Here is an 8,597-nt window from a genome sequence, read left to right on the forward strand (position 1 = left end):
ACATATTTTTCTCCACCCTGCTGTGCCCAATTCACATGCATGCAAAAATAAGCCTGCACCCAGGAGGAAAGTGTGCTTCATCTGGGAAAAACCTTATTGGTTTCCTTTGGTATACACTCAATCCCAGTGACTATGGGCAACACATTGGCACAAAGCTCCAACCTCTCGGATAATATGTGCTTTTGGTTTTTAATAATAATACTGTGCATAAGTACAGCAAGCATAACACTGAGCTTTCAAAGATTTTCATCTTTCTTTGTAATAATAATAAGACAAAGAAAACTAAGAAGAAGGCTAAGAAGGCAAGGAAGATGGTAGAGGTGAATGTGAAGGAAATGAACAATTATTGTACTATTATAGAATTTGAGATGTAATATTAAACACCTGATCAGCATAATAATGAAGTTAGAAATTGAGATTATGTGTTCAAAACACTTCATAAGACCCTTTGCTTTTCAGTGTGCTCAAGTCACTCTCTGTATCATCGGTAGCCTGAATGGCCAGGTACCTAATTTTCTTATTTTACATTGTTCACACCGTGTATCAGCTCTGTAATCCGGGAAAAGCTACGCCAAGAATGGAGATATCCAATGATACCCCAGCCCTTGCCTTACGGCACATACACAAGCAGAAATATGTTTTATTGGTGGCTTGGGAGTTTCCAGCAGTGTCCAGACTCTCTCAGGGAAATGTGGATTCTGTTAGCCTGGTTTCTACTCAGCATGCTGCATGTGACTGTGGAACTGAAGCTCCCGTGGGAACTGAGAGGGTTTGGAGAGATGAAGAAAGATGGGTAATTGAGCCACGTGATGTAAAAACATTCCATTATTAGCTCCCATTTCTCTTTTCTTCATACCAGACGGAAAGTCAGCAAACTGTACCTCGCTAAGAATAAGCAGGCTTCTGCCACCAATGCTACGTTTTCAGAAGAAGACAACACCCTCTAGTGTTGTTTCCTGTATACAGTTTCTAGGTACAAGTCAATCCATGTAAAACATTAAATTATTAAAGACAACAGGTGACATTATTAATGAATTCCCAACTCATAAATAAGTCATTATTGACAGCAGCTTCATTATTTGAGTACAATAAAATTGTTCCTAATTGAACAAAGGCATGTAGTGAGTTGTGGGGTTGACGCATTTACTGAACGTGCTAGATGTCACTGAATTTTGGTTCTAGCTTGAGTTTGGTACAAGTTACCTTGTTAGAGCTTTACTGAGGCGGCCCACTCACGAGACTGGGAATGTCAGAATGCAGGTGTGGTACTTGCTCACATAACACTGGAAGACACACTATTCTCTGTTCTCTTCCATCTCTTCAAGTCGCTCTGGATAAGACCATCTGGTAAAATGATTGTAATGTACTCTACTGTATATACTGCATAATTAATTTCATTTTGTGCTTCAACCATACATTGAGATTTGGTTTCCAGTTTTCATCTTTTGCAGAGTCAACATCTGTTGAATATTAATTTAACACAGTGATTAGTGATTAGTAAATCACTGTTAGCAAATAAGAAGTGTGAATGAAATTCTGTTTCAGCTCAACTGGTGGACCGTGGACTGAAAAGAAGCAGATATGTGTCTTAGCTGACAGTGTATGATTGACTGCATTTGATACCTTCCTATCCCAGTACCGGCTGTGACTTGGACTGCAGAACTGGCCATATTAATGAGGAGGGAGGATGGGAAAGTAAGACTATTCCTAGTGGTAAGACTATTTCCTTGCCTAGTAGATTGGAAACTATTGTTCTGCCTGTACCAACTACTGTAAACAGTTAGCAGTACAGTCCCAACTTTCAGGTGGATAAAAACAGAGAGTGCTGGTGCAGAGTAAAATGGACTGGCAGCCAACTGCATGCTAGCTGGCATCCCAAACTGACAGTGGATGCTAGTGTGGTGGGATGGGATACAATTATGATTGTGCATTCCAGAACAGAACAACTAGGGAATAAATAATAGTTAAGAAAAAATGCATTGGGTCCCAGAGTCCATTGCCGTTTGCCATTTTCTGTTGACCAGCTTTTAGTAGTAGAGACCTGCCCATTCAGGTCAAAAAGAGAGACTAAGATTCTGTTTTCCAGAGATACGGTATATAGCTATGCAAGTGTGTCATTTAGAATCTGACTGCGAAACCGCTTTCTTGACATAAGCAGATAACTGGGAAAGTTGCTGGACTGGCACACGCAACAAAGACGGGACATATCAATGGCACAAAGTCATCGAGGCCTCTAAATGAGCCAGAGTGAATTGCAGTGAACTTTTTGAGGACAAGTCTGCTGAGAAAACATTTTAATGTCCAAGGGGAAAAAAAGACTTAATCAGACTGGCTAAGCACTGCCATTTCAGTTCCTAGAGAAATCATTCTGGCAGATTATTTTTTCCACACCAGTTTGCTCAGGGCTGAAAAAAAATAGCGGGATTTTATGAATCTTATCTAAAACAGCCCACCAGTTGGGTTGTCCCTTTCATTTTGCCCCCGAATCCCCTCTGATTCAAATATAAAAAAAGAGAAACAGCTACAATAACAGGACCCCGGTCCCTGTCTGTCTGCACAGACCGAGCCTGGCCCCGCGTCGCCACTCAATCCGCTGCGCATGAAGCCCATCTCTCATCCCCTCACAATACGCAGGGCTCCACTTCAGCCCGCTGCACAGCGCCTGCAGCTCTACATCTATTACCGAAAGCATGAATTTCACATGAAAGGATGCGGGCTCCGCTGGTGCAAACTGCTCGCGGCCAGCTGACTTGTCAAAGTTAGGGACAGTCTTCGCGCACCCCTGAAGTGATTCTGCTCCGGATAGAGTCTCTCCTCATCTGAAGCAATAAGAACCAGCCCTCGAGCATGCTGAGAAGACACAGCGCGGTGCTCCTCAAACGCCCCTGTGAGCCGTGTGCCGTGATGCAGTTCGTAACGCTTCATCTTTAAGCTGGATGCTCTAATTTTTATTAAACCAATGCGTTATGTCTGCACACTGGGTTATCATCGGAGATGCATCGCGTTATAGCATTGTTCTGTTGTGCTGTAATCATGGTATTATGCCCGAGTGAGGGGTATTGAATTGTGTTGCTCTGGTCTGTGGGGATTGCGAATGTGGAAGTAAACAGACGTTGTGTTGATGCTACGACTGTGTCATAGTGTGAACCTTTTTTTTCTGTTCCATGGCCAAAAATCATACCGAATTTAGAGAACATAAAGAAGACATGACAACATGGCATGGTGTGCATGATATAAGGAGGCGATAGATATAATATAGTATAGTATTCTAAACACTAGCATTTTATGATGTTCAATTCCCCCTCAACACAGCCCCAAAACAACTCTCAAACTATTGAAACAACTAACAGTACAACCAAACAATGGGTTTGGATCCAAAATTGTCTTCCTGTTCTAACATAGCCAATTAGCACAATTTGGTGCAGCTGATAAAGTTTAATATACAGTATCTAAAAAGAAAGCTACACTTGTTTTCTGCTTTCTGAAAAGCACAGCAAAGAATGCTGCCCCAACAGATGGGAGCATAATATTCTAGACAGAGAATAGCAATAAATTACTATTACTAATTACTTTTCCCCTGCAAATAACACTATAAGTAATAATAAGTAATTTAAATGAGTAATTACTCATTCTCTTATATTGAATGTTATTTGAAAACAAGTCAAAACATTAAAAAAGTCAAACAACTGCCTACTAACAGTGTCTTATTATTCTAATAAATTGGGTCCTTACAGATTGGCCTCCCCAAATATCAGTGGTGAATGTTAATATTGGGTGTTCCACAGTGAGGAGATGCCCTCATTGTACCCTGAGATGCTTCTGACATAAATAAATCAGAATCATATACTTTGATAGCCATCAGTACTCTACCAGTATCAGAATACAAGCCATTCAACACTGATGCACTAATATTTTAACTTTAAATCACCGGGGCTATAATGTAAATTTACTACTGTATTTGGTACATTGCGTTGCCAATGCTGTGTCTCCACAAAACCTTCAGTCGCTGTTTACAAAGAAAAATAACATCCAACAGAACAGTCTTCAGAGAAGAGATGAACACCCTAGACACGTGCTTTAGGATAGCCATTCCAGGACTGGAGACCTGGGCCACTCCTGCAGCATACGATATTATCTCTTCTCATCTGTGCATTTTCTCACCTTGACAAGATCATAAATGACAACTGGATTCAGGGTGACCAGATGGTAAGACTGAGGCAGGTGGATGGCGTGTGCTAGCTAAAAAGAAATTTCACTGAAAAAGCAAGAGCTTAGCAGCAGCTACTTCTTTGCTTGAAGGGCCCTCTGTTTTGGGCAATAGCAATTTGTTTCAGTACAAAAGGTAAAATCAGACACAAAAGAATCATTCAGCACTATGAATGTGCATTTGTCACTCAAGATTTTTCCCTCCTGTCTTTAAAATATATATTCCGGTTCGATGTGGGACTAATAAAAACGTTATAGGCAACTTGTACTACCATTCCCCTTTTGATGCAAACAGTTCAGTAAGGTTACCTCTGGGTAAGTGAACATTTAATTAGCATAGAAATGTGTGTGCCTCAAGAAACAGGGAAAGGACCCAAATTAATCTTGTTCATCCTCAAATTCACATTTCAAAACAAAAATGGATAAAGCAACAGCTGAATAATGACTCCCTTTCTTCAATGCAGCACAGATATGAAAGCAATACTTTCATCCAGCATCAATTCTACTGTGGGCTACAATGCCCTTTTGAACTGCTGAATGTTTCTGTCGTTCCTTTGCAAGCCAGTTCAGCTGCAATTTTTTTTATGCATTATACAGCAATTCAGCCAAAGGGAACAAAATGGAAAGTGATACACACTGTAAACAAAGACATGGAAAAACTGATGGTAGCTTCTGGGGTGTTTTAAAGGCATATTTTTTAATCAATGAGGAAATAGAAATGAGGAAAATACTTAAAAATTGACACAATTGCCAAGTGACAATGGAAATCAATCACATGTTGTGTGTGGGTGTGTCTGTGTCACATACTGTTCCAAAAGAAACCTTGCCACTGTGACACTGGACTCTCTAAGATTGCCTGTGCATTCATGTTTCATCCTGTTGAGAACATTTCCCTGATGCCATTTAAAAATAAACTGTTCGTAAACAGAAACATGTTTACTCATTGTGAGGCTGTGAGACCATGCCATAATGATGGAATGCCAGTAACCCCACTCATGCACCACTCCCTCTGTACAGCACCCTTGTATAGTTTCAACCTCTTAACAAAATCAGGACTGAACACCAGTGCTGGACAATAAGAATACTTTCAAAAGATGACTTCTGTGTGGATATGAGCAGCACTGATGTACAACAGAGTTTAAAGCATTTTGTATTCCACTCACACAGGTGAGGGCTAACTTCTTAGTGAGGACTGCTCTCTTAGACAGCAGTCGTGCAAATTTCTGTCATGGGGGTATTCACTATGTGAAAAGCAGACAAAGGGAGTGAACAACAAATACTGGAACCAGACAGCTGAAGAGCAATCTAGATAATCTAGTGCCTGGTTTTCTCAGTTTTTCCATTTCATCAAGATACAATGTCCCACTGGCAGACTTCATGTCCTATCAATGAATGTCTGCCTTTTATCATCCCTTTCCATTGTTATCTAAACAAGAAATGCATGCGTGTATGAATCACATACAGTATTTTGTGTCAGACAGGCTTTGGTCCCAGGTTCAATCCATGCGTTTATGTTCGCATTGCTCCTTCTATAGTCTTTACTGAAATGTAACATTTGTCAGAAGTTGACCTCAACTGAACATAAAGGAGGCTCCTCCATTGGTTTTATATGATGCTGTTAATGAGAACTCAGGGGAGTTGGAGGGAGATGGAGAACAAAGGAACACAAGATATCATATGTGCAGTACTGTATGTTCGATGAAAAATCATACAAGTATAGTATGTTAGTCTCAGCAGAACACAAAAGGACAAAAACTGTTAGCCAGCTTTTCAAAGCTGCTAAAACAGGGTTTGCAAACTCCAATGATTTTGTTCCAGTCAATCCTAGAATTAAAGACAATTGAGAACATGCACAATTCACGATTTTGTTTTAATTACTCAGAATGCAGGTTTAGCCATTGGCACTTCTGGGTAAAAAAGCTGTCCTATCCCAAACAGTGGTTTGGTAATCTGGTGACCACACACTCAGAATTTAGTAGTACGGTCTGCACATTTTCCTGTTCAAGGAAGCATTTCTGCACCACCCAAGTATGCCTGCATCTACAAACAAAACCCACATGACAAGATGCTATGAGCCTTTATGGGTTCAGAAAACAATTCTACCATCAAAAAAGCACCTGAATCATGGATGAGACTGCTTTTGGCAATGGTAAACTGTGGCAGTGCTGCATAGCCAAGTTAACCAAAAGCAACCTGAGAAGACATTTTCTCTCTGTCAAATACATTTGAAGAAAATACAAAAACCCACAAAACTCACTGCCAAGGAATAAGCTGATGGATTGGTTCCTAAGAAGCACAAAATCCCTGTAAAGGAGGCATGGCGTTATTTAAATGTGAAACTGACATTTACACTCATTGTATTAGTCACTGCATCTCCCAATCCCCTCTAATCCTAAAAAGGGGTTTAGGGACAGGCCAAATGAGCCCTTTCATGTTGGCACTTGTAGCATCCTGTAGCACAAAATTACCTCTGATCAGCCTGGGCCTTGGGGTGGTATTATGGGATAACTGGCTATAGCAAAATATCTCATCAGCTGAGCCTTAGCCTGAATCGCTGACAAACAGGATAGTGATATACTGGGGGCAGGGCAGATTAAGAGTGACAGGGCTGCATGCTGATGCACCTGTATGAACAATTGAACATCTATTATCAGAAATCCTTCATGTCATTTCACTCAAGTACTCAGGCACAACCAATGCCTAAATATGATCTGTAAGGAGCAGGATCCTAACAGATCAATAGCAATACAGCGATAAATTTTATAAACATAAAGGAGGAGATATGGGGTATTGGCCACATGTTATTGTTCAGGTGGCGTTTCCAAATTTGTGCCAAGAATATACCGCAATCTACTTGCAGTAGCCTACACATCAGTCAAGATGCTTAAGATTATCATGTTGTACAATTAATTACACAACTTTGATCTTTCTTTTGCACTAATCAATCTAAGAGGCCTGGGCATATGCTTTGGTTTGTATGTTCTAAATAATTTACGCAATGCACAGTTGTAAGGAATATGTGCAAAGCGCCAGCAAAATGTCATTTGCATAATACAAAATTGTAATCTTAACAGACATGTTAAAAAACACTTCAGGGCTAATTGATTAAGAGTACTGATTGGTTCAACGCCCAGCATTCACAAAGGTCCTCTGAGGATCAAGGTTTGACACCCTGATATAGCAGAAGACTTCCACTGGATGTCGTCCACTGATCAATATTCAATTAACAACTAAAAACAAATCAATGAGGAGCTCAGCTGGAATGAAAGCCAGCACAGTGGTTCACCAAGGCCAAGGCTGGGGAAACTGCAGTCAATGGAAGCGCATGCTGTACCTGGAGGGTTCTGTAGTTCCTCCGGCCTTGGCACGGCCACATTCCGGTTAACAAGAAAAAAAAAAAAAAAAGCCTTTACAAACATAAAGGAAACCATGAATGTAACTTCTTAGTCATGCAGCATATCAAAGGAAGGGGAGAAAGAGAATATTTTAACAGTTATGTGGCATGTGAGTGCACTTCAGAAGTTTCCTTTGCAGCCTCTCAATTTTCTCCAAGTCATCATGGTAGGGCTTTGCAGTGCATGAAATAAATTACTGAGGCTACTTGTACTTATTGAGCTCGAGAGGAATGTATATATTCAGTGAGCCTGTGCTAGAGAATCAAGCAAAGGACACATTTTACAAAGCCTGTTTTTCAGACAGGAATCCCAAAAGCTTCTGCAAAAAAATCTTAATTAAATTGGCACAACCAGGCATGGTTAGAGAAGTCAATTTGCCAAGCATAGCTAGATTAGACAGCTCATTTCAGCAGCTGAACTAAGAACAAAGTGTACAGGTGTAAAAAAAATGTGTGTAATATCTATCCCAATGGGACAAAGTCATTCATAGGGCCAATCCGGATGAGTTAAAGACCAAATCTATCAAAGGCCACAGATAGTGTTCACGAAATAACAATTACATTACATTACATTACAAGGTATTTAGCAGATGCTGTTATCCAGAGCAATGAACAACGAAGTGCAGATCAAACACAAGTACAAGTACAATTCATTTGAAATCCACCTACTTTCCATTGCCCAGCAATCGACTGGGAAAGCAGTGTGTCACCCATTACCTCATACAAATACAATTTCATTTTGTCACCAGATGGTAAAGTAAAGTGCAATTGTGTTTTATAGCACACCCCTAAAAGAGCAGAAACTGCGAGCCAGCCAATGCTAGCAAGGTAAATCTTGATTATTAGTTGCAAGGATATAAAACCTTGTAAAACCTAATGTATGAGCAGACATCACGCTAAAATCCTAATGGCCTGGAACAGATGCGCATTGAGATGGTAGACTGAAGTATGAAGCAGTAGGTTTATGGCAATTTTGAGACAGAAATGTCTTCATTTG

Source organism: Conger conger, chromosome 3 (assembly GCF_963514075.1).
Source record: "Conger conger chromosome 3, fConCon1.1, whole genome shotgun sequence".
NCBI lineage: Eukaryota > Metazoa > Chordata > Actinopteri > Anguilliformes > Congridae > Conger > Conger conger.